General features: G+C 42.2%; 1 protein-coding gene across 3 annotated transcripts in view; it reads right to left on the bottom strand.

The window, feature by feature from the left end:
- The window catches only part of LOC310949609 (neuronal cell adhesion molecule-like), a 72960-nt gene extending 45633 nt beyond the window's left edge, over positions 1–27327 (bottom strand). For all 3 annotated transcript variants that reach the window (XM_083917101.1, XM_083917103.1, XM_083917102.1), the window contains exon 1: positions 27252–27327. The gene's annotated coding sequence lies outside the window, so the exon portion shown is untranslated. The remainder of the gene's footprint in view (positions 1–27251) is intronic.
- Between the last annotated feature and the right edge of the window lie 266 nt (positions 27328–27593).

Raw genomic sequence — 27593 nt, 5'->3', positions numbered from 1 at the left:
TGCAGGGTGATGAGATGACAGAGCATGACATCCTGCAATATGAATTTGGCTGAGCATCAAAGCAAAATTAACACTGTAATTGCATGATAAATCAAATGGCATACGATGTACACTAGAATATCTGTCAGCTGCACTGATAGTGCTTGAGTCAATGCAGCTTTCTGGATGTTCAATAGAGGGTGGAGGTGGAGCAAAATCAGCAAAGCCACACAAATAAAAGGAAAAAGCCTCAAGGCAAATCCTAAGGACTTCCTTTCCCATACAGTGAGAAGCCAGAGAAAGTGCTCACCTACACTCAACAGATGTCCCCATGCAATCTAATCTAGTTGACTCAGTGAGGGTAAGCTTATTTATTGCCGACTCCTCACCGGTATTATTGCAACCTGTTTTAAAAGAATAGATGTGAAAAAAGGTCTTTTGACTATGGTTGCAGAGGGCAACAATGGTGGGAGCTATCCCTTTGAAAGAGTCACTATTCTCTGGGCCCGGCCCTAAATAATGCTCCTCTCATTACAAAAGGACAGAAAATGTAACATTATCTGCCTCAACGCACTTTGTCCATCAAAGTGAACAATGATTTAGACTCCAGTATCTAGAAACACTCTTTAAAACTTTTTTTCCCTCGCAGCTGCAGTGGTGGAAAGTAAAGAAGTACATTTATTCATGTACTGTACTTAAGGGCGCACTCAGACTGTCCCTCCGCACCGGCCAAAACAGGTTTTTCGGGTAGAGCCTAGTGCGTTTGACCAGTGTGAGTGCAACCGCACCGCGTCTAGCTGCGGCCAGCTGGCCGTCCACAGCCCGTTTAAGAGAGGTGGGCTTTTGTAGAGCGCGTTAGCACATGTACGAGCACGAGCGTGCGCACGTGTACGAGCACGAGCACGAGCACGACGCCTACAGCGGGTCTTACGTCATTTTATGTGCGCCTGTTCAGACATAGAAAAAAAAAAGACGGACCATGCGCGGACATTTGACAACAACAACAATGGTGGCGAAGGTTTACGTTGGTGTGATGCGAAGGTGGAGTGTTTACAGCAGATTTGGGCGGATGAAAATGTTCAAAAACAGTCGGACAAGACGCACAAAAACTCTGAGGTCTAAGGAAAGATTTGTGAACAAAGCGACGCATCGCGATGACGTCAATCAACGCATGTGACGTGTTACGGCGTGATGACGTATGGACAGGCAAGAAGCATTTGCGCGAGGCCCAGGCAGTGTGAGTAAGAACGGGCTGGCCAACGGGGGGAGAGGGAGGGGGGGACAAGTACCCTAAGGGCGCGCTCACACTATCCTCCCGGACCGAGACCCGGGCTTTAGGGTACTTGTCCCCCCTCCCTCTCCCCCCCGCGCCCCAGCCCCGTTTGTACTCACACTACCAGGGCCTCGGCCAATACTTCTTGCTGTCCATACGCCTTCAAGCCGTAACACGTCACACGCATTGATCGCGTGTGTGTGGCTTTGTTTACAAATCTTTCCACAGACCTCGGAGTTTTTGTGCGTCTTGTCTGACTGTTTTTGAATATTTTCATCCGACCAAATCTGCAGTAAACACTCCACCTCCGCATCACACCAACATGAACCTTTCACCGCCATTGTTGTTGTTGTTAAATGTCCGCGCATGGTCCGTCCTTCTATTTACATGTCCGAACAGGCGGACATAACGCTACTGCCGTAGGGCTCGTGCTGGTGCTCGTACACGTGCGCACGCTCGTGCTCGTACATGTGCAAACGGCTCCGCTAAAGCCCACCTCTTTCAAGCGGGCCGTGGCGGCCCAGCTGGCCCCAGTTGAGCGCGGAGCGGGTGCGCTCACACTACTTAAAGGTACTAGACTTTAGCTGAAAAACCGGTTCTGGCCGCGGCCAAAAGGATAGTGTGATCACGCTCTAAAGCCCGGGGCCCGGTGCGGAAGGACAGTGTTAGTGCGCCCTAAGTGTACTTTGTACCTTATGTACTTTTTAGTCAAATATTTTCTTTGATAGATGTTATTATGACGATCTTATAACATACAATACATTGTTAAAGGTTAAATCAGCAGTTTGGCTAGTGTTTGGCTTGTGACAGTGTCTAGTTGGGGCTCCTTGTTACATTTCAGATGTCTATAACCCCTCTCACACATGCACAAAGTCTGTATATTCTCTTTTTGAGCAACCGTGTGAATACGGCTACTCGGTGTGCACAGAATTGTGATGTGTGACAGTTGATTCCATATTGCTGCTTGCCGAACCAGAAGTAAACAAACATCTTATATAGTAGTAGTTAAAACTAGCTTCACCTCCACCAGCTACAACATATAAATGCTGTTTCCATGTTGATCCAGTGCTAGCAGCAGTGATCAGTCAAAGGACATTTCAGTGCAGAACCACCTGATAATACTTTACTTTTTATAATACTAAATACTAGGATTTCGAATGTAGGACTTTGGCCTGCAATGGATTATTTTCGCATTGTTGTATCGGTGTCTTTCTTCGCTATGGAGTTCTTGGGGGTTTTTCCCCACATTTTTTTATTAAATTTTGCAGACAATTACACAGGAAAAAGCATTACAGCCATACAGTGTCATTCATTCATTCATCTTCAACCGCTTGTCCCTTTCGGTGTCGCGGGGCCTGGAGCCGATCCCAGCTGACATTGGGGCCATACAGTGTGTCTGCTTTAAAGTGAAAAAGAACAGAGAAAAGAACAGAGACAAAAACAAAAAACCCAACCCTGTCATCCCTCCCAACAACCCATGTCAGATAGCCAATAGCCAACCAAGCAACCAAACAACATAAGTAGATAGGTAAAGTAAAATTCTTTATTTGCTGTTTTGTTTGTCTCATGAACACGTGCAATGATACTGTACATGGCATTTATGCCAATGGTTTCACACTGTTCAACTAATCTACAGGTCGGCAGTAACACGATAAGATATGCACCAATGTGCGGGTAAAGGCAGAGAAGAAGAAGTCTGCGAGCAAGTTAACATGGATTATTCAAATGTTTTATGAGGAAGGAAATGCATTCAACACATCTGTCTGAGCTTGAAGGATACACACACGTTTTTCTGTGTGACACTGGATGTAAAACATATTTATTATTTGTTTACAAGAAAACCCCATAGGGCATCTTTAATTAAAGGATCTGCTCAATTGTTTCCATTGGTGTAGGTTTGGGAACAACCACTTAATAATCCTACAAAGGCACATGAATTCTGTCTGCACGAGTTGGACGTGCTCAATGGCTTCATAGCATGGTCATTGTTGCATGCAACTGCGAGTTTATAATTTCCACCCACTAACCATGATGAAACCATCAGCCTACAGACCGTCAGAGCTTCATTGGTGGTCAAGAGACCTGAAACCCCTGTGCCAGAATTCCACCTTAATTTGCTAATGAACGGCTTTGGTTGTTTTCTGTGTACACATAACTCATCATGTTTAGCTTTCTCAGCATCAAACGTTGACGCATGAGGAGCCATTAATTTAAAAAATGTATCATAAATAAAAGCATTCATAGTGGCAGACATCTTTCTGAGAGATGATGGATAGCAGTGAGGTGTATGCATTATGGTATGAAATGAGTAAAAGGGCCATATTTCATTGAGCGAGGGGCGTGATTGACCAAGTCTAATGGGCATTATTTCTGCACACTGACTCCGTTGAGCTGAGACACTGGGCGAGCCCATTGCTCCTTCAGACTCACACTGAGATAGGACCGGCGCCCTCCCTGCTCTTTGTCACGACACCAATAGAATAACAATATTTCAATGGCAACTGCATATTTCAATGGCAACTTTTAACAGAACAAAGTTCATGCTGCGGTCTAGACCAAGCCCTCCTAGCTAGAACTGCACACTCTCTGCATCTGTGTGTGTGAGTATGTGTTTGTCTATCAGTGGGTGTTCATGGCGAGGACTCCTTTTGAATTTCCTTTTCAGGGATGTGAATGGGAGTGAAATATGATTGGCCCGGAGAGAGAATGAAGGGCAGGGTTCAAAAGGCTATCGGGGCGGGGTGGGTGGTTGAGTGGGGGGTGGGGGGGTGGCCACTTGTGAAATACTTCAGAGAAGTATAGATGAGGAAACCCTTCTAAGTTTGCTCCTGATGCGTTCCAATTCCTACAAGTGATTTTCGACGCTTGTTTGTTTGAGTACTCCCAACATTTTTTCAGGTCAGATAGAATCAGTAATTGTTTAAATCTGATTCTCTATCAAGTAATAAACTGTGACAATAACCCTGATAACACAGAACAGCACTGTCCTTTGGCAGCCTCTACATTTTGTCATTGTGCATTTCTGTATCAATTTTCGCCCAGTTAACTCTGGCTGAACTTATTATAACGCTTGTTACAAACCCCAATAATGCTGAGGACTCTGGTGAAAGAGCTATCACGTAGCAAGACTATCAGGATAACTTGAGGTATCTGGTTAACTATTGAAGGAGTCAGGTGAAGGAATTTCACAATGAAGCGGAAAAAAATGTTTTTGCATCAATCCACATTGATGACACGGGCATCTGATCTGACAATGTGCAAAACAAAGCGGCCGGGGTCTTAAGGGAATTTACATGAATTACAGCAAGAGGCCCATAGGGATGGCCGCGACCTCTCCTCTGCTTTTTGAAACTAAACAAGACCCAAATCCCGCCTATCAACACACACACACACACACACACACACACACACACACACACACACACACACACACACACACACACACACACACACACACACACACACACACACACACACACACACACACACACACACACACACACACACACACACACACACACACACAGGCAGTCTCTGCAACAAACAGACACACATGCACAAGGACACATTGGTAAAGAATGGCGTGACTGGTTACCATGGAGCTATGAGGCTCACTGACAGGGCTGGAGTGTTAACATGCTCACAGACAACAGAAAGGATGATGGACAGAAAAAGAAAAGGACAGAGGGAGAGAGAGGGAGGCAGAGAGAGTGTAGTAAAAAAAAAAACAAAGAAAGTGTAGAATAGGAGAGATTTACCACACACAGGCAGCAGACCATCCCTGAGGTTAAGGACCTGTAGTGTCGTGTATCGTATTTCTTTTTTAGCTGAAAGACCCTTACTGACGCACTTCAAAACACACAAGAGTTTAACTTAACAGAAGCCAGAGCAGCACTGGTCTCTTTTTTTCCCCCCGTAACCGTTTACAACATCAATTCTGCTTTTGTGACGTGCATTATTGAGGGATAGTTCAGATTAATTCTGATAAGTTTCAATTAGGGTCCTATTAATAATAACACTATAATCGCCATGTTAATAGCTGAGATCTGACCCCAAAGTAAGTGCTCTCTTACTGCAAGTGGAGTACCTCCAAGTTAAACCAGGAAATTAATCAATAAACTATGACAGTTGTTGACAATGAACAGTTTGGGGTAAATCATTTATTGTCCCCCTTTGTTATCTCTTTCAATTGCATTACTAGGGATTTGTTTACAACTTGTATGAATGTCTGAACGCTCATGTTTGTTTACCCATTGTACACATTCGTAGCAACGCTGCTGTGTTGCTGGATCTCCGTAATTACTTTGGTGAGTGCGATGCAATCATAGCGGACAGAAACTAAATGCAATCCCACGCGATGGACATCACAAGATTCTAAGAAGAACTAAAAAGCAAATACCCATTGTTTTTGTTTGACTGTACTGTTCCCGGAGGGCCCTTTAGGTATGTTTGTCAGTTGCCCTGTTGTTTGTTATAATGCACAGTTTCTCTGTGCAATGATACACTGATATTTCCAGTGTGCTTATTTTGAGTTTTAACTCTAAACTGATATATACTGTTGGCTTGTCCTGTCTGATCATCAATGTTGTTCTGTTCAGATTCCAACAAGTAACTTGATGATACAATGTTATCCTAATGTAATTTTCTAAAAAGGGAAAAACTGAAAAAATAAAGCCCAAGTTGTAATAAAAGAAATTTTGCTTTAGGGAATGACCTCTATTACTGGAACAGGAACCCCTCCTACTTTAACTATTGTTAGCTCACCATGTTCAAGTCAATGACTTTGAGTGACTTGCCAACAATAGCCATACAGTATGGCAATATGGCAACCATTCATGTGTTAATGAAGCAGGAGAGGAAGCACTACAGCCTGGTTTGTTACAGTGTGTGTGTGGGTCCTTCCTCCAATTGCAGAGAGCACCAGCTGAGGATGTGAGGGGTGGTGGAAAAGATCCAGATTTTTCTGCAGCAAATAGAGAGAAAGGCCCACCGAGCTGGTCTCTTTTCTCTATATGCTCCACGCTGTCACCAATAAGAAGATCATCCTCGGTCCAGTGAGCATCCGTGGTCGTCAATAAACACACACTATGCCACACGCACACACGCACACGTTCTCTCAGTGTGTACATGTGTGCTGATCCCTGCATCCATATGTGGCTACAGAAGGTGCAGGCATGTGTGCGCCTCCTTTGCCTTCCCACCAGGACCAATTTCCATCTGCCGTCTGTGTGAGAGTGTGCGATCGATGCTGCAAGGGGCGCGTCACCCAGGCTGTTCATTACTGTTGGCAACACTGCAGCCATAAGCACAAACAACCTGCCCCGCTGATGAATTACACACCAGCCATGGCCGAATGAATGGATGTCACTTTCATTTAACGCCAGGCTAATGGCGTTAACCCATTACTACAGAAAAAGCAGAAGTTGAGTTTGCTGCTCAACTGTCACTGCTGATTTTATTAGTTTTCATTAGTTTCATTAGCTAACCACAACAACAGCTGAGGGAGCCTGGTGACATCTTTGAAGTGCATGCTTGTGGCAGCAGGAGGGAAATGTAATTCCTCTTATTGTCTCTTTCTTCTTCTCTTCTTCATCCTCACCCACGCTGTGTGTTCAGCTCTCACACCACCTGTCTCCTCAACACAACCTGAGCCTCCCAAGACCCTACAAACGCACAGTATCCACACACACACACACACACACACACACACACACACACACACACACACACACACTCTGTCAGAAGTGACATGGCAGTGCTGCCGGGCATTCAGTGCTCAATAAGACTACAAGTATTGTATAAAATCATACAAGCAGCTCTGTAGGTTCTTAAGAATAGTGACATTTTGAGCTAAATGGTGATGCCAGGATGCTAACATGCTCTAGCATGCATACTAGCACGTTGATGTTTAGCAGGGTCAATGTTCACCATCTTAGTACCACTGAGGCTGATGTCATGAATTTTGCAGGAACATAAACTAAAATTTAAACTAAAGTGTTCTATGTTCAGAAATTTAGACCTGATGGTGTTGCAAGACAGATGAAAAGTGACTCTATCCTTTGGGGAACATGAATGTGTGTACCAGATTGTATGGCAACGGATTCAATATTTATCAAGACATTTCACTTAAAACCACAAATGTCAACTTAATGCTGGCGCTACATTAAATGTCAGGGGATCCCTAAAATTAATTATCTGTAAAACCATGAAGGTCTGAATAAAAATTCATGACAATCCAAATGATAATTGTTGAGATATTTTACTGTGGACCAAAGTGGTAAACCAACCTACAGTCTGGAAACGAAGCATCTAAGCAAGACTCCCAATAGATGCAAAAGTAAAACAAAGAAGACTATAAATAGGCATATGTAGACAAATGTGCATGCGTATCTATCATGTTTTTGAATATGTAGCCTTTGGCCTTGGGATTGCATCAGCAGCATATCAACCTACATTGTGCAGAAAAAAGTGAAAAAGACTTTACTTTTCAAAGGTTTCACCTCAAAAGCAAGACTATACGAGATAGAACTACTGAGATTAAATGACAAAGCAAAAGCAAGGAGAAACATCTTAAAACACCTGCATCACAGCGAATACTTGACTTTGAGACAATTTCTTTCTTTTACGTGAGTCCAAAAACTGACAATCTGATCTTTCGCCTCCTGCTCAATGCTCTGATGTGAAATCTATATTACATTCAATGAGTCACAAGCAAAAAGCAACAAAGGCTGAGTAAAAAATTCTGCTCTCTCCTTCAATACACATACAGATGACAGATATTCCCATGAAATGAAATAACCATGATCAACGTAAAACAAGTCGCAGACAGCTGGCAGGGTGGGAGTGTCATCGACGTGGCATTATGTTGAGGTGTGCTGAGCCAGTGGTGAAGGAGATATTGCTGAAAGGTTTAATCAGTCTATGTACTGCAGACACACACACACACACACACACACACACACACACACACACACACACACACACACACACACACACACACACACACACACACACACACACACACACACACACACACACACACACACACACACACACACACACACACACACACACACACACTATGTTGCTGCAGGTGTTGAGATAAAAATGCAGAGACAGGGAGACGGAGTGAAATATTGGAGAGAAAGAAGGTATGCCAAAGGCAGGAGCAAATGAGAGGAGCAGAAGTGAAGGCCAGCGAAGGAGTTAGTTAGCTGCTATGTGCATGGACTTAACTATATACTGTATATATGTAAGGGAGAAGAGTGTGTACATTCCTGCAACATCAATCCGCAATGTTTATGTTTGTACGTCCACAAGTGTGTATCTGTTTGGCATACGAGTACATCCCTGAAACATGAATCCCCTGTGTGAGTGTGTATTAGTGTGCACTGTAAATTCTCAAATGAAAGATGGGTGAATGGCCAGGACAAACAAATAAAGGCTGGGTATAAAACATTGAGTGGACTGTCTAATTAGGAATGAGAAATACAGGCCTGTTTCATGATTCAAACAGTAAATCAAGTGCCTGACCCAAAATTACAACTAGGCCTTCTTTGTCGTTTGCCCATTAAGACTGTGTCTTTGCAGTTTCTAACTGGCCCAGTGGAGGAAGACCAAACAGTCCACCATCCCTCCCTAGATCCCTCACCCTCCCTCACCCCTCTGCCTCTTTTCTCCTGCTCCCTCCCCTCTTTCCCTCCCCTCTCTTCCCAGACTCCATGCTCTCTGGTGCAGGTGACAGCACAGGGACAATGGGATGATATCACTGGTCAGCTATTAGCAGTTTGTCTGCATGCTGCACAGTAGCAGACTGCTGCAGCTCGAGTGTGGCATATTGTGAAGTTTGTGGGAGAGAGAAAAGAGTACAAAGAGAAAGAGAGATGGCGAGTGAGAGAAGGAGGGAGAGAAAAAGGAAAACAAACTGTACGGCACAACTGAGGCTGAAGGGAGGGCAGAGTGAGGAAAACTCAGCTTTCTCTGTAGAATCAGTGTGTGTGTGTGTGTGTGTGTGTGTGTGTGTGTGTGTGTGTGTGTGTGTGTGTGTGTGTGTGTGTGTGTGTGTGTGTGTGTGTGTGTGTGTGTGTGTGTGTGCGTGTGTCAACACTGGTGGTCATGTTTATGCAAACTACACTTTAGCCTGTGTGCCTATAGCTGAATATGTGTGGGTAGGACTGCAGACTGTGCTGCCTTTTAATTACAGTACTGCTCCTTCCTCCTCTCTGACAATGTCTCTGACACACACACACACACACACACACACACACACACACACACACACACACACACACACACACACACACACACACACACACACACACACACACACACACACACACACACACACACACACACACACACACACACACACACACCGCACCTGCCATGAGGCAGATTGGATTTACACTGCATCAATAATTCACCCACACATATATCACCTAACACACACAAAAACACACAGTAGAAGCTGGTTGTCTTTGAGAGACCGATCAGCATTAGAGAAGGCAGTGGTTACAAACACACAATGATACTGAATAACTGTGATTAGAGACTAACACATGTCCCACTGATCTACATCCATACAGCCCAAATTACCTCAGATATTAAGCCAATTATGGGCCGTGTAAACACAGACAGAAAGGGACACTTTTTTGGAATCAAGAATCAATTCTTATAAACACATGAATAAAAACAACATCCCTGGGCTTCCTATGATCCAGATCCGTCATTATACTTCATCTGAGACAGGCTGAGCATCAGACACACTGCTGGAGAGAGGCTTTCATCTCCTCCACTGTGCATTAGGCAGAATTTCAGTTGCCCTTTTTTTTAGCATGCAAACGGGCTTCTGTTACTGTTGTTGTGGTCTGTTGTTTTTTTTCTCCACAGTCAGCCAATACCTTGTTACATCTCTGTGTGATTAGATTGTGGCCAGGTGTCATTAATGAAACATCTGTCCAAGCATTTAGAGGACATTTTGATATGTTCTCTTTGAATATTTGGAGTGCTAACAACTATTTTAACAACCATCTGTCAATTTTCTGATTTATGTCAAATGACATTTTCTCAGGGCTAAAGCTTATGTTTTCAACAGGTTCCCAAAAATAATTCCCAATTACTTTTAAGGTGATCAACTAATAGATTAATCAATTAAAGGTGCAAATATTTATTCAGGGTAAACAAATCAGTACGTGATGATCTGAAGAAATGAACACATTGTTTAACAACAATGAGTTTGACAGGTATTTTTACTTTACCTTGCACAACAGCTGAATTCTCGCGATAACACAAGATCACGTGAGAATCACACTCACAAACTTATTCCTGAAATTAAGTAGGTGTTTTTCTTTTAGTTTTGCGTATGTGCTACAGGAAAATATATTGTTATATTTTTTTATGTCTCATACAGTAATGCCTTGTAATCCCATGCCAAATATTTGGCATGACACAGGAATAAAACGAACTATGAGACTATAAGACTATAAGGAATTGTAACTGAATGACATATGGTGAGAATTCATCAGGGTGATACAATTCAAGCTCAAAATACAACATCAGTAAACACCTTATTGCAGATCAAATGGCTCCTGGATTCAAGTGAACACTTAATGGATTCTAATGCTCTCCTTTAAATGTGTTGAAACCAACTTTGGTATTTACAAGGGGAAAGCTTGTGTATTGATCAAACAACCCATTAGCACTGTGAACCCGGTCTTTATTGGAAATACTTAAAGTGGATTCCTTTAAAATGTTTTGAGGAAATGGATCCCCTGCACTACAGGCAACAGGACAATGCACTTACTGTGGATGCATGGATTCCATTAGTCTACAAGAGGACTACAGTACGTGAAAATGATCTGTAATGCAAACATAAACAAGAATGGCTGACCTTGGAGGGTAAAATCTGAATATTCTTACACAGATAAGGCAGTGCACTGTTGCCCCATGTGGATTCTTAAGAGGGAAGTTTAAACATTTTCTTGGGTCAAGTAATTTATTCACTTGGATGTCAAGAACAGGAGGGGGCTTGAATTGAGGAGTGTGTAACAATTGGTCTTTTCTTTCCCCAAATCTGCATAATTATTGAGGTTAATTCAACGCAGAGCCTGGGCACTATTGTCTTTGAATGTGGCTGCCACTGCTTAAATGAATAAATTAGTAACAAAACGAAGCAGACAGACAAGCTCTGCGTGAATGCACAACGTCAGAGAAAGTGGCTCCAAAGATAAGAAGAAGCTGCTAGAAAATGCCTTCACTTGATTTGCTGGAAACAACAGCCTTGTCATTTGCAGGCAGGGCCTGAGTTTTCTCAGTGATATGATTGCTATGGTATCTGTGCTGCATGCTCAGTGATTCACAACCGCGACAAATTTCATTGCGTTAGTCTCTGTGGTCTGTGTTCCCTCTGCTTCATCGTCGATAAGCAAAACTTACATTGCTGCAATTGTGACAAGACACCTTGCACTCTTCAGGGAAATGATACAGTAAAAAGGGACAGATGCTCTCTGCTGAAATAACTGAGATGACAGGATAGACAGCTGCATAATAAGAAAAGTGATGGAATGTTATTTGGGTGAATAGATCAACATTTTTTTATTCAGAAATTGGCTGGAGGGAATTCATTGTGAGCTAAATGCAGTGACAGCATACTTAGCGTTTTCCCCACTTATTTATGTACAAATTAAGAAAAAAAAGCATATTGCTACAAGAAACTGCTCTCAAAGATGCTGTGAAGCATATAGAAAACAATGGGGTGTACTGTATTGCAACATAATGCTTAACACAAATTGCCCTCATACTGCTCTGAAATACTGCATAAAAGCAATCACAATAAAAAAGAAGAAAATTACAAAAAAATTACAAGATATTTCAGTCTGGACAAAGGTGATGGAGCGAGCAACCAACCATTCATGAAGACATACATTACTGCTCTGTTTAGCTAAAAGAAAAAGTGAGATACACGTTTTTACAGAAAAAAAAAACGAATGCAAAGCTCTGCTCAGGCAGCAGCACTCATTTCTCTGAGTTCAGCGGCACATTCACCCAACTACAGGAAGAAATCTAATTATACACCCACAGTTACTTCCTTATTTCCCATAGTGACATCCTTCTTCTGAGGTGGGACTGGAGCTGGGTTAATTTACTTAAACATGTCCTCCTCTGGGCTTTTATGTGTGCTGTGCTGCTCTTATTTCTCAAGGCTCTTGACATGATAGATGTGTGTCCTTGACATGACTGATGGTCAGTTGAGGACCGGAGGCCTCGGAGAGCTCTTGTCAGGGAGGATAAGCCCTCTGAGAGGTGCTGGAGGACCGAGGGGACCTTAGCTTCAGGAGGAGGTCTGAGTGCTGCCTGTCTCCAGTAGTTCCTTCTAGGGCCTGAAACCATGTCTGGGGTGGGTAACAATCTGGCTGTCAAGGGTGACTGACCAACCAGTCCGTCTGGTCAGGCACTTCTGGTCTTTCAAGGTCTCTCTCTGCTTGAGTGCTCAATTAGTGACTAATAGCCTTGCTTACAGACTACCAGTAAATCCAACGGCAGTGCTGGTATAACACTGTTTAGTTGTGTTTTTTTTTAGAAAGGTGTAGAGAGGGGAGGGTGCTCTATCATACAACAAGGCCTTAGGGCAGACAACTTAAAACAAGGGGAGCCTCTTTAACTCACAGTCAACAAACAGCAAGACAAGAGAATACCGGTACTAGTCCCACAAAGGACTACTATTTAACTGTAGGGCTTTTCTTTTCCGGTTAAGCCGCTGAAGTCAAGTTGTTTTCACTTCACTTCTTAGTTCTTGATTTGTTGACTTTCAGTGAAAGAGATCTTAAAAGATCAGTGTCCAGTCACCAGTTAAAGTATTTCTGTCCTCAGCCAGAGGACACCTGTCGCAGCAGAACAGGGTCCAGAAATCCACTAAAACCATTTTTATAGCACTAAATCATTGAAAGGACAATCTTTATATTAGCTGGACAAACACTTAAACTGCGAGTTTCCTGTCTATTTATCTGCTGACAAGCTCATTTGATGTCACAGTAATCTCTGTATTCTCGTAAGTATAAAAAGTCTCAGCCTTGGAAGAATAGCCTGGATCAGCACTTCTATACTGCATTTCCTCTCTTGATGCAGTGATCACAATGCAAGTTAAAGCTGCCTGCCCCTTTTCCATCCTGTGTGTACTCATTATAGAGTGGCGAGTCAAAAAGCCCCACACAGTGGTAGGCATCCTGATCCTGGTGTGCCTTTCACATGGTAAACAGTTTCAGATGGGCCCAGTATTGTGCTGCTATAATACAGCATCTGCTTTATGGCATGGAAAAAATGCATTGTCACCAAGCCGCAGTGAAAGAGCCATTGAAGGACAGCCAGGGCTTCTCCCCAATGCCGCGGCTGTGACCGTGACACAGGCTGGTGGGTGGTGGTCAGACGACCTGCATACTACTCTGACATTGAGGTTGTGAAGACGATGGCCAGGAAATGAAGTATAGGTGCTCAAGAGTCAAGTGACAGAGGAATTTCACACTCTGGCCAAGTTTGAGAACAAAAGCCTATGCTGCAAACACTAGTCAATATACCGCATAACTTCAGTGGAGCTAAAAAGTCTCCAATGAGGCTTTGTATCCGGTCTCAATGCAGCAGCATAGTGGGTCAGAATGCTGCAGTGAGCACTGGAGCTTGGCCAGGTGGGAACGAGACACTATGCAGACTGAGACAGAGAGACAGAAGATGCCCCTTATTTCTTAACTCTCCATTAAACATTTAGAGCTGCACTCGGCACAGCTGAGAGCTGCCGCTGTGTGAGTCTATGTGTGAAAACATCTGTGTCACACATTTATGCCACATTTACCAGAAATCATCTGACACAACAAACTATTCTGTGTGATGTTTTACTATTTTTTTTGTTGGTTTTTCTCTAATAAAGCTTAGTTCTGAGAAGGAAGCGACGTGAAGGAAGCAGAGGAGGAACTGCATGACAGAAGATGTTTAAATTAGGCCACAGGGATTAATAAGATGTTATCTTGTGCTACATTTAATCCTCACACTTCCATATCTCTGGTCAGAATGGTTAGGCTAATTATAGTGATCCATGGCTAAGCAAATGTCCCACTTTCAACTATCTGATCAGTTCAGTGATATGAGAGCCACGACCAAGTGAAATAAACTCTTGAATAGATAACAGGCCAAAATTAAACTTGACTGTTGTTGGGTTTCTGTGCTCTCTGTAACCACTGACTGTCCTAAGCCAAAGACAGTTTGTTGTGGGAAGAACCTCTACTCAGTACCAACAATTGTTTCTTTAGTTCCAACAAGTCCAACACAGCAATGTTCTCTCGATGTGATCATGTTATGTTAATTTCAGGAGTTCCATTCTCCAGGCAAAAATGTTATTCCTATGATGAAACGAGACCTCCAGTATTTGGATGAAGTACTTTTTGAAAAACAAGGTGTGTCAGATTAAGTTGGCGACAGCTGCTATTTCAATGTGTCAGATGCATATTTAATCCACATTTCAGTAAATATAAGTGTTGGATTGGACTTTGATCTGGGCCAAAAAATTTAAGTATGATTTATATATATACTTACTTGCTTACAGCAGCAGTGCACATAATTTTCCCTTTCTGACTGTCACTTTACATTTACAATGATCAATATCACTGTAAACATGAAAGTGTTCATTTTCAACTGTTGTCCCTGGCCAAATGGTAAATTATCCATTAAAATAACAAGAACGCAGATGAAACAGGAATCAGCTGACAAGCTACTGTGTCAGGCTAGAACAGATGAATACAAAACAAAAACATTTGAAGCTGACAATCAACATAATCACATGACATTACAGAGGACATACAGTAGATAAAACAATTAGGACATAAGTATGAAAAAGACTAGTGACAACCTGACAGATGCTGCAACAAGGTATGGTATGTTTTGTTGCTTTATAAGCAAGTTGTAAGATTATAAGACAACGCATTGTGAATATGTGCCTTCATTTGTCAGGTATTTAAGACATTCACATTGGATTATTTCATCAACAACAATCTCAAATTAACCTTTAAGCATGATTATATCAATTGATTTTCCAGACAGTACTTTATCACAATGTATTGATATAAAATGAATGACATATATGCCCATATCGCCCATTCATATTTCCACAAATAAATGTCCAACCAACACCCACACATTTCTAATTTAAGAATCTAGGCTCATTTAAGAAGTCAGTCCTGGCAAATATCCAGGGTAAATTGGAAAACCAACACTCACACAATCTTATTAGCATATCAAGCACATGCCTCAGATTCTGCTAATTTTAGCATTACAAAACACAGATATGTTGAGGTTGCTCCAATTTGAATTCACAGAGGCCCAGTGGTGAATGAAGGAGGTTAGGCATGCAGTTGTCCAATGTTATGTAAAAGAGCCACTTTTATGCCATTTTACCATGTCTGATGTGAAAGAAGAAGTGCTATGTCAATCAAACTAAAGTGCTATGACGAGCTGTCCCGGTGCTCTCTCTGTGGCCACCTACTTCATTATGCTTCAATTCCACACAATATGAGTCACAGTGATAAAAAGGGATAGTTTCACAAGACATTATAGGGTAAAAATGGACCGCCATCACAGTGGCACTTTCGATCAGTAGTAAGTTTTATTCAAACCTCTTCTTTTCATTCTTTAAACCAGCCATTTGGAAGAAATTCATTCAACAGGGCTGTCAAGGACGCAGCCCTGCCACTGCTGCTAACGCTCTGCTTCCACTCGAAATTCATATCCAAAGTCCCATTTTGTTTTAATCACAGCTTAGATAAACGGAGCTTGTGAAACAAATTCTGGTACTTTTGTTTTGACGCCAAATAGCATATTCAGCTCTCACTCCTGCTGCATTTTAATGCAAGACTGGGAAAAACAACTCGCAAACAATCAAATCCCCTGAGAAGGCAAGAAGAGGTGACAAGCAACTTTTTAACTTTTGTCGTGTTATTGTTGAAGTAAAGTCATTGATATAGTGATAATAGAAAACCAGAGCCCGTATTCAAATGGTTACAGGTCAATGATACCTTGGAGACATGGGAAAGGACACATGGGGAGAGGACATATCCTCATGTCTCCAGCAGGGGCATTGTTTCCAGGATCAAAAGAAAAGAGCCATATTTCAGACTTGGCTGCATCCCGGTGAGAAGGAGAGCATGTCCTGGTCACTGGCTCTTCCCCGTCTCTCACCCCAACCTGACCTCCTCACCCTCTTCACCTCTTCCTCCCTTCATTCCTACTTCCTTTAGGCAAACACCTGATCAATAGCGGCCTCCTGTTGTGAGTCATTCTCCTCACAAATGAACACTCTTCAAGGACTGTTAAAAAGCAATGACCACAGTAAACATGTACTTTCACTCAATGACACTAAAACAAAAGAGTGAGTGAAAAGCAAACCCTAAAATTCAAAGTGTACATCCAATCCAAAGCCTCAAGTTGGGCACAAAAGGTTCCTTGCAGGGTTTTATTTTGTCTCAAAAAGCAGATTTGAGGAGGAGGACGAAAGGAGGGGGTGGTTTAAAATGCTCTCTCTAATCTGTCTGTCGCTTCCACCCATACAGACACACTTCTAATTTGACTTCAAAGCACGGGGGATTGTGAGCTATACGGATGAAACTCTGCATGAAATCAGTTTTTCTATCATTATCTCCCCAAAACACACTGATGTTACTGTAAATATATGCACATTTCCTGCTGTGGTGTCAAACATTAACTCCTGAAACTGTGATCATTGATTCAAACTTTATTTTCCTGATATGCCGCGCTGCTTCCTAGCAGACGTGACTGAAATACTGCCGAAGCTGTGGTGACGACAACCATTACTTCAGGTGGGTTTGTAGGTTTGCAAGGATTTCATCATCAAACCCCTAACCCCCACCGCTGGGTTCAGATTATGGGAGTCTAGTTATCACTCTCTCCCAGGGTTGGGTTTTGAGTGCAGGGCCAGGGTAATCCTGGGGAGTTTGACTTGGGACGCCCAAGGCTTAATTAGATTTTTTTTCACCGCTGATGACCGTGGAGAATCCACTCAGTTCGAGTTCCATGTAGTTCCCCTATTCTGGTCTGATTAGACACTATATCAGTGAGCGGCGCCTATGTTTAAAGGCAATGTTGGCAACAGGGTAATCTATAGATTCATTAAATATGCATTGATGAATATAATGAATGCTACCAGTTTGCCTAAGGCTTTACCCCTGGATATGACTGTTTCAACATGTAAAATCCCAGAATTAGAATAACATAACATGGACCCAGATGACTGTATGTAATATGAACATTTCTGGGGTGAAATCAGATAGTTTTTTCCCTCAAACTCCCTAATGAGCGAGTCATATTATTAATATATTAATCTTATTATTAATGTATTATATTATTTATCCTTTTAACAAATCCAGTGAAAGGGAAGAAATAAGAGAAAATGTGAAAACACTTATTTTCATTGTTACCTGATCATGCAGTACTTGAAGCCATTGTTGTAATGTCTTGTTTACTATGGTGTGACTTAAGCAGCACTAAATTGCACCACAAAACTAGTAATTGTGTTGAGATTAGGTGTTACTAAATATTTACACCCTGCAATTGACACCTGACCAAAATTATGTTAAAATATAATGTGAACTATGAAGGTTTTACATTGCGTCACAGAAAAAAACACCTCAAATTAAAATGACGAGATACATTAACATAATCAAATTCCCCACTAACTAACTAGGCTAACTGTGAAACTCATATTTCTCCACATATGGTCAATAAATTAATGTCATATTTTAATTTTAGAGGATTGGCAGCTAAGTTCTGTATAGAAGAAATGCTATCCAACTTCATGACTTCTGAAGTCAGTAATGGATTTACAAATAGCCGGTGCCAGCATGGCAAAAGTAGATATGAAACATATTCTGAGAGAGATATTAAAGGAAGAGGGTTAGAAAGGAAATACTCAGAGGAACAAAGAGAGTCAGAGAAAGATAGTGGTGGAGATCAGTACATAATCTGCTCTCAGGGCAGTGACTGCTCCTTTATTTAAATCTCATGGCTACAAACTGAGATTATAAAACAGGTTTTAATAATTCCATAACCACTGTGCATATCAGGATCTTTGGCTTGGAAATGAAACTCCAGTTTTAATCATTATCATTCAATCAAGGGGAACTGATTTTTTTTTACTGAGATAGTGGTTTTGACAATTATGTAAAAGCCCCAGATGTGCACTTAAATGTAGATTAGATATCCAACAAAATGCATATAAGCCAAGAGTGAGTGCAGCAGCACATTGCAGCCCCTCAGTACATGAACAATTTGATCTATTATTCCACACCAATCACATTTCATGAATGCAGTGCTGAACATCTAAAGAGTGCCCCTTGACTCTAAGCTGAGCCTTCTACATACCCTGAAATGTCAACTACAATCAAGATACTGATTTCGGAACTATGAGCTGTATGAATTCCACCTCAGTGACACATCACAAATGACCAGTGAGTGAAAGTGGCCTCTTTTTCTCTCACAGGATCTATGGAGGCGTGCTTTCTGTCACGCAGTAACTCCTTTGAGTAACATGTCCACCATGGTTCTGCTCATACAGGGACGTGGTCATTGTGACTTGAGTCCTGAGAGGCCCGAAACCAACCAACCTTGAAGACCCGAGCATTAGGTCTACTTCAGACCAAAGTCTTTTCAACCCTTGCCAGAATAATACCAACGAAAACCAATATAAGGAATGCTATTCATTGCCAAGGTCCACATATACAATGGTGTGATTGTGATAAAATATACAGGAAATGGAGCACATGGAAAAGACGATTTTTGCTTCTGAGATTTTTAGTGTCATTTCTGCTTTGAGAGACTTCAGGCTCTTAACACCGTGAGGCTTTGGCTATAAACCGTGGCACACTGACAAAGACTCATTGATATTTCCACATAGACAGAGAGACAAACAGAGAGCTGAAAAAGCCTAGTGTTGGCTCAGAGAGCTCTCAGCCACACTAGACATTTGATTGGGTTATCAGGCCGGCCAGCCTCAGAGGAGATCATGATAAATGAAGTTGCCATTTGTCCATCCTCCCGTCCTCACAGCCAGACCCAGCTAGCCCACAGCAAGGAATTATCTTAATGACAATTACATTCTTGCAGCTTCTAAAGTCGCCCAGTGCTGAGAAACCAGCAAAGGACTGACCGCAAGGGAAGATACTGATTGCTATTCCATTGCCCGCAATTGATCTTAAATTGCTTTGGCACAGGGCCTAAACACAGTCATCTCCATGCTGGATGTCCTTGTTTTTTTGTTGATAAATAAAATTTACATTCATGGGTCTAAAGACATATTCTTTTAAAATATGGCAGCATTTTATCACATACTTGGTTAACCAGCTATGTATTGTGAATTTCAATTTTTTTTAATTGTATTTTTCTTTGTCATGAATATGTTGATTATTATATCACCGGCAATTTTCCTCTGAAATTATGTCCTTAATATAATGAGAATCCTGACAAATGCTAAAATCTGTGTTGTTACAGGAAAAATAGGTCTGAAAATCCTCTGTTGATCAACTGAACAAAATCAATTGACAGATTTCAGAACTAAAGATTTTTAATATTCAGTCAAAGTAAATTAGGCTAAACAACAACCATGTTAATGTAGCGTCTGACTTTTTCCAGTGTTTACTGCACATCAGAATGGCAGCGTGATCAGCCTTGAAAGGGGAATGATGTCTGGCAAACATGTCTGATGCTCATTGTTGTATCAATGGCCACTATTGGCCCGTCTGGACCTCTTTTCCACATGTGATGTCTGGACAACTCAGCTGATTGGTGTAAAGGAAGGAAAGGGGATCTGGTGTGACAGAAACACCAAATTTTATGATTCTAATGGTCTCTGACCTAAATCTTCCCTAATCATTTTCATGCCTGGACAAAGATTATAGATTATAGGTTTTTACACAACACGTGGCACCAGGACAATAAAAAAAAAAGAAAAAGCAACAACAAAGCAACCACAACTAGTATTGTATGTTGTGCTTTTGATATCTCAAAGGACATGCACGTTTATCTTCTATTGAATGGAGGAATCTCAGATCTACACTGGGATTTGTTTACCATCTCATTTCTTTGTTTCTCCCGGGAGAATTTTTTTTCCCAGGATTCCTGTGGCTGTGTTTGGGGGGTTTAAGAGATGAAAAAGAGGGAAAGAAAAGCCCATTGGTCTCAGCGCCACAGAAACAGCATCTAGAGCCAAACTGTCATTCCCCTTGGATTAAGGGCCCTTCAGTGGTGGCTGCTGAGCTGCTAACATGGTGTCCCTTGGACGGGGTGTGGGAGGGGGTAGAGGGTGGAGCAGAGGGTAAGGGCATTAGACGGCCTGGCCTAAATAAGACCTTTAGGTCAGTGAGCCTCCTGAACCATGGAAAAGCCACTTTGTGTTTCCATGTCAACTTTATTCATGAGCTGACAGCTAAGTGTCTCCTTCTTTTCTGTTGATTCAATCCCTGTTGCATCATGTGCTGGGAGACAAAGATAATCTACACCTTCGCTTCGCTTCTCTGTACAGACCCCGACTTCTACAAGTTTATTCGATGCAACGTTCAATAATAGGCTGGTGAGAGTGTGGAGGCTTGTGGTGGATTCCTTGGCAGGGCCCACTCTTTAAAATCTCCAGAGTTAAAAGCAGAATAAGAGCTCTGGCGATGTATTTGCTGAGCCATTAGACAACACAAGTGGGCTGCATCACTGTGCCAACAGAGAGTGGGGTGTGCAGGAAAGGTACTCTTAAGCTCTATGCAAATAGGAGGAAGATGGAGGCTTGAGAACAGACTAGAAAGCATTCAAGTGCACACATTTCCTGAATTCTCTGTCATTTTGGCGAGCCTACACCCTGCCGGTGGCGCAATGCCCACCTCCTGTTGTGTTCAGGACTGGAAAGGGAAGCAGTGGCCCTTGTTATGTGATGCTACTATAAAACCAACTACCTCTCCAACATCTGCTGCCCATCCAAAGTTGGCCTGAGATTGAACAGGGCCGGAGGCTCTCTGTAGCGAGGACTGCCTCTCCAATCCTCTTCAGCAAGAACAACTGTGTGCTCAAATACCCAACACCAGAGTCTCTATAGTGGACCTCCTCAGCCATAACCCTGCATCACCCCCCTATACTGCAAGAAAGAGGCAAGGACAGCCGCCCCGCCAGTGCAGAAAGAAAAAACAGACCCCCTTTGTTCCCCCAGCCCCCTTCTTAGCGTCGACTGAGGTACATGATCCATCCCTCCTCCCTCCTGCAACCCTGAAAGTATTAAAAACACTCCCACTTTTCCTTTCCCTCCCTCCACTTGTTTTAAGTGGGTGGCAAGACAGCAGATCGTCTTCTGAGCATTCAGTAAATATACTCTGAGCGCACATCTCAAGTCTCATCTTCATTTGTTTATATCAAGCCCCTGAAGTCAAGGTTGACTGGGAGCCAGATGTAGTGGTACATGCAGCTAATTTAACCTGTCAAGCGCTCTACTGGGGGTAGAGAGGGAACATAAAACCCACAACATTACGTTTCATTACTCTAACCTCCCGCTTCAAAAGGGTCTCTATCGCTGTCACTCCCTGGCAGTTGGTTTGGACAGAAAAGAGCCTCTCTAAATGCTTTGTTCTCACAAAGGGGTGTAATAACCCGACACAGGCGATAATAGTGTTCCCCCGGGCAACCTTGAGTGATTGGGCTTGATGACTGTCATGGTGTAAAGCTCTGGTGTAATGATTCCATCACAGTGAGCTGTCTGGGGACATCCGCACTGACCGCTACCCATCCACCATCTGTCCATACTACTGCTGTCCAAAATAATGCAACCTTAAAAAAACAGTTAATCACTCTAATTCACACAAAACACTACCTGTGATTAATAGATCTTGAAATTAGGGCTGCAACTAACAACATTTTTCATTACGGATGATTCTGCTGATTAACTACTTGATTTCACAGAGCCCAAGTTGACATATTCAAGTTGGTTGTTTTGTCCAAAATCCAAAGTTTACTATCATGGACAACTAAAAGAAAGTAAATATTCACATTTAAGAAGCTAAAACCTGAGAAATGTTGGCCCTTTTGGTTTAAAGAAAAAATTACTCAAGCAATTTATTGTTCCTCAATATTAAAACGTTTTCAGTTGTACTTGGGATATAATGAATAATCCTTAAAGGTATTATATGTTACTTTCCCGCATCAAAATGTCTAAAAATTACTAGACCTGTGATATATATTTTGTTGAGTTGTGTACTACATTATGTTTCCAACAATGTTTAAACCCAGAGAAATCTATAATTTTATTCAATGGTCTGTTACATTTGGTTGTCTGCGCCATATTGCCCCTATGGGACATCCTTTGTGTGCTGAACCTCATCTGAGAAACACAGATTTTAAATCGGAAACTGCTTTGTTAAGGGTTTTTACCCGTTTCAATCACCTGGTCCATTTGTTTTGGAGAGGAGGAGACAAACTGCCTCCTCATTAAAGCCTCCTGAATGATGAACAATGAAGGAGGAATCCTAACCAGACTGCAATGACGGCAACTGTGGTGAAGACAACATCCATGATCCAAGTCACCAAACTCTTTCTTATGATATTGTTTAGATTGAAAAACCCCTGGTTGATGAAAATTGCTTTATTTAAAAATAATTATTTCAACAAAGGGCTGCAATTTAGTATTAATTTCCATTCAGTTTATTTGTTGAATATTATATTCAATAACAAAAATAGTGAAATCACAAGTTCCCAGAACCCAGAATGTCTTTGAATTGCTTGTTTTGTTCAACCAACCAATCACTAACTGCAAGATGGTCAATTTACAATTGTAATAAAACAGGGAAAAGCAGCAAATCCTCACATCTAAGAAGCTGAAACTAGAGGATATTTCTTATTAAATTACTTTGATTTGATTTTGGATTTTTAAATTTTTTTATTTCCTGTTTTGATTTACCCACTCATCACAATAACTCAGTATAATCACTGAAGCTGTGTTGTTGGTGCAGGAGGAGGGTATCGCCATATCTTTTTTTTATCTTATTACACAGAAAACCAGTTTGAGTCTCGTTGTGAGCAGCACATAAATCATCTATATTATCAATTTCCCTTAGTCATTTCACATCATCCACTCCTCATAATATAATAGAGGTCTAGTATGTAAACATCAACAGTTGCAGCTGTGTGGACTGGATTCTCAGGAACGTGTCAATCCCCATTAGAGACTGCTGCCTAACTGAGTGTGAAACTCTAATTGCACCCACCAGCTTGCAACCATGAAGGCCCCGCACACAGAGAGGGAGAGAGAAAGTGTGTGTTTGTGTGTGTATAATGAACATGTATGTCCTTCTTTGCATGTACTCATCTAGCCCTGAATACATTTGTCCAAATTAAAAACCAAAAATTACAAAGGCAAGTGTTCAAGCAGCCGTGAAGAAGGGGGAAGGGGGGGGGGGGAGCGCTCCCGAGGTCCTCTAATGAGGCGCTCATCAGTCCCAAAATGAGACGAACATGCTTGTGACAAGGAGGTCCAGGTGATGTCAGGCTGTGCTGCTGTGTGTGACTGGCCCAATGGGAAAAAAGTGCCACATCACAGTGAACCAAATGGATAGGCATGGGCCTCCATCAGTCCCCGGAGATTTTGCCTCATCACAGCTGAGCTGCACAGCTCTTCTATTCACACAGCAGATCGTTTCCTAGTCCGAGTACACGTGCCTCCAGAGCACAGTCAATCATTCAGTCAATCAGCTGGAGTGACCTATGCTGGTGTCTTGTTTATATGTGCATGAGCCACTCAATGAAAAATTAATTATTGCAGCACTTTCTGAAGGACAATTTCTTCGATTAGGGCATAAGTTTTCTAGTTTTGGTCATAACTGCTACCAGTAATGTTAACACTGCACTCAGATCTGAGAACATGCCCAACAGTGCTAAAAAGAAGCCAGACAGGGCAGGAAACACAAGCACGGGTAGTGAGATGCAGGTTGTAAACAAACCACAAGGTTAGAGAAACTTATCTGGAAGTGAAAACAAAGGAAAACCTTAACTCAAACTGTCCGTTTGTCAACAGGCCAACACACTAGTTGAACTCTGACCCAACGTACTTATTGTAGTTGTACGCACAAAAGGTTTTACGCAAAGAACCGTTTTTGTGCATGTTCACTTGCAGGTTTACCTCCAAATAAAGTGGTTTAGATTATCTGGCTAATCTGTTGACTTGTTTGCAAACTGAGCTGGTTTGAAACTAACGATGATGTTTCAATTACCGACTATTATCAATTAATTGATGAATTGTTTTGTCTGTGAAATGTCAGAAAATAGCAAAAAATGCCTGTTACAATGGCCCACATTATGTCGACTATTACGTCTACAAATTGCTTGTTTTTCGACCTTTAAACCAAAACTTAAATATATGCAGTTTCGGCCTTCGCTTGATAAATTAAATTATTAGTCGACACTCATCAACAGATCTGTAAAATTGGAAATCTCCCGAAAGGATCATGCAAAAACACCACTTTGAATCTTGTGTTTAAAAGACATGCGCATACAGTACACAGAGGCTAAAAGGGTTCGATTCCAACCTGTGGCCCTTTGCTGCATGTCGCCCTCTATCTCTCGCCCCTGTTTCCTGTCACACGCTGTCCAATCAAAAAAAGGCATGAAAAGGCCAAAAAATAATCTTTTAAAAAATAAAAAAACAGAGATGTGCTCAAAGGTATACTGGAAATAAGTCTTCCAGCATGACAAAAAGCATTAAAAGTGACTATCTAATCTTAGTGTACTATGACAAAAATGATGACGATTAGTCAACTTATCGATTAAGAGGGGGCAGCACTATTGCAGTTTACAATCATCCTTGAAAAATAACTAAAACGATTACTTGATTATCAAAATAATGGTCAATACATTTTCTGCCTTTCAGCAACTCAACTGATTGATTGAATCAATCCTTTCAGCTCTAGTTGGTTCCCTTATTTCTTACCCTTTTAGACTTCTTTGTAGCAATGACACCCTTTTCCCAGATCTCAGCAATTAGTTTGGTGAGTACAAAACAAATCACAGAAATGACGGTCAAAACCACAAAGGGAGGACCAAAGTTGTAATTAACCAGAAGCATCCTTTGAAACGGTCCAAAGCCATACAGTACAGGGGACTTTGTTTGTTGGGGTCATTTTAATCATCCCATCTTTGAATACATGAAAGAAACATTTTTATGACATAAATGAATTGCGTCCTTTGGTGAAATGAATGAGTGAAAGCCTCTCAGGTTCAGATCAGTTGAAATGATGTCATCATCATCATCATCCCCGCAAGTGACACAGAACAAGTCTTTCTATGTATGAGACACTTTGTACCCATCCTGCGGTTGGCGGAGTTCATAATGCCACAGACGGCCGCTTACAGAGGGCGCGTTGACCGCTTCTCGCGGAATAGTCTGCGTGTTTTTGCGGCCCACAGAATGAAATTAGTGACATTTTCCCTCCAACACCCAAGCTTTTCCCATAGCCCCCGCAGTTTTAGGTCAGCAGTGTGACTGACTGGTGCTCTCACAATAACTCCGGCCAACGTGTGTCATGATAATCCCTTAGTTATGCAAATCTCCCCGCCTGGTACCATTTGTGCTGAGGGTGAAAGTAAAGATGGCAGCACAATGTAGGTCAATATCTTGTCCCGATTTCTCCACATTGGTCAAATGATCCTGAAATGTCCTGTCAGTAGAGCTCCAGAAGCTGCAGAATCGTGGCTCCCTATAGGCTCAAGCAACATCCTGGCTCACCACAGAGAAGATGTGACTGAAGTGACCACAGTCAGGGTTATGCATTTAAGTAAAACGGTATCGCAAAATTTGCCGCCTGTTTGAGAATCAATGCAAACGAGACATAAGGCAGGGATAGGGGGATATTGTTATCTTCTTAGACAGATTAACAATAGTCTGCCTGCAGTGAATAAACATTACTAGAAAGTGTGTCAGCCCTTTCAGAGCAAAAGTAAGAACAAGAGCTTCACACAATAAAGCTGGGGTCATTAGCATTGCATTAATATGACTATCTGAGCAGGCAGCGAAAGTGTGCAGCTGAGGCATGTGTGTTTGGGTGTGTGTGTATGTGAAAGTGTCTGGGGATGAGCGGTGGAAGAGGGGTGGGGGTGTTGTTGCATGATGGTGAGTTCCCCCTTGACTGAAGCTTTGACCAAGAGGAGACAGAGTTAGGGAGGGAGGGATTAGGGGGGAGTGAGCGGAGGATTTGGGTGGGAATGTGGTGTTTTTTTTAATTTCCAGTAAAGCAATTGTTTGGCTTGTATATTAAACGGCATGGGATGTAAATGTGAATCTCGGGGGGCTATCGTAATCAGATTGAGTGTAATGAAGGAAATTAGACTAAACAAACTGACTGGTGAGTCAAAACAAGGCAGAGTTATGAAATGAATATGAAGGGAATTAAACATGTGGGGAGCAAATCAGCTTAGGGCATGAGGGATTTTGTGTAAGAGCACAGCTATTTCATCAACACAGGATAATAAAAAACTGTCAATCACAACAGATCTATCTATCTATACATCTATATGTATATATATCTTTACTTAGAGGGTGTAATGTGCGAATCGTGAAGCAAAGGACTAGATCATATCAAAGGTTCAGACTGGAAGAAGACAAGTGTCAATGATTCCTCTCAGCATCCTTTAAGCAGCACACATTTGACAGTCGCGCCCCAGAACATGTACACCTGCACCTGCTCTCTCTGACGACCACGAGCTGAAGGCTAACACGTCAATGTGTCTTGTACATTTGTTTTTTTAGAGATTCATCTTTGGAAAAAAAAAACAGCCTCCGTGTCTTTGCGCTCAGGATAGAAAGACATTGCTCTCGCTCTCAGCCCTACAGCTTCCAACTCAACGTGCCGCTTCTCTCCCCACAAACTCTTGACAGTGAACTGTACGCTATACGGCACGTGTTTGTTATGAATGGCATCATTTAGCTCACCTTATCTCCTCCCTCGGCGGTGCGAAACACGAAGCCTGTTCTGTATCTTCAGTCTCCTGCGACCGAACTGCGACCGTCTACTGTGTTTGTTTACGTGGACTCCCGTTCAGCGCCGAGCCTCTTTGCACTTGTCTCCTCTGCCTCACTGGTCCTCTCCTCTCCTCTCCCAACGGTTCACACACACACACACGCGCGCGCGCACACACACACACATACAGGCGGGGGCGCGCAGCAGCACTCCGGGGCGTGCGCACGCCCACTGCGCGCACTGCAGCGCCGCTGCCGATGTATGGTGGCCTCGAGGCGCTCAAACATTCGCGCAAATTGTTGTCTAAATAGACA

This window comes from Echiichthys vipera, assembly GCF_963691815.1.
Source record: "Echiichthys vipera genome assembly, chromosome: 7".
In the NCBI taxonomy this organism is placed as follows: Eukaryota; Metazoa; Chordata; class Actinopteri; order Perciformes; family Trachinidae; genus Echiichthys; species Echiichthys vipera.
This window is presented reverse-complemented; position numbering and strand designations above follow the sequence as displayed.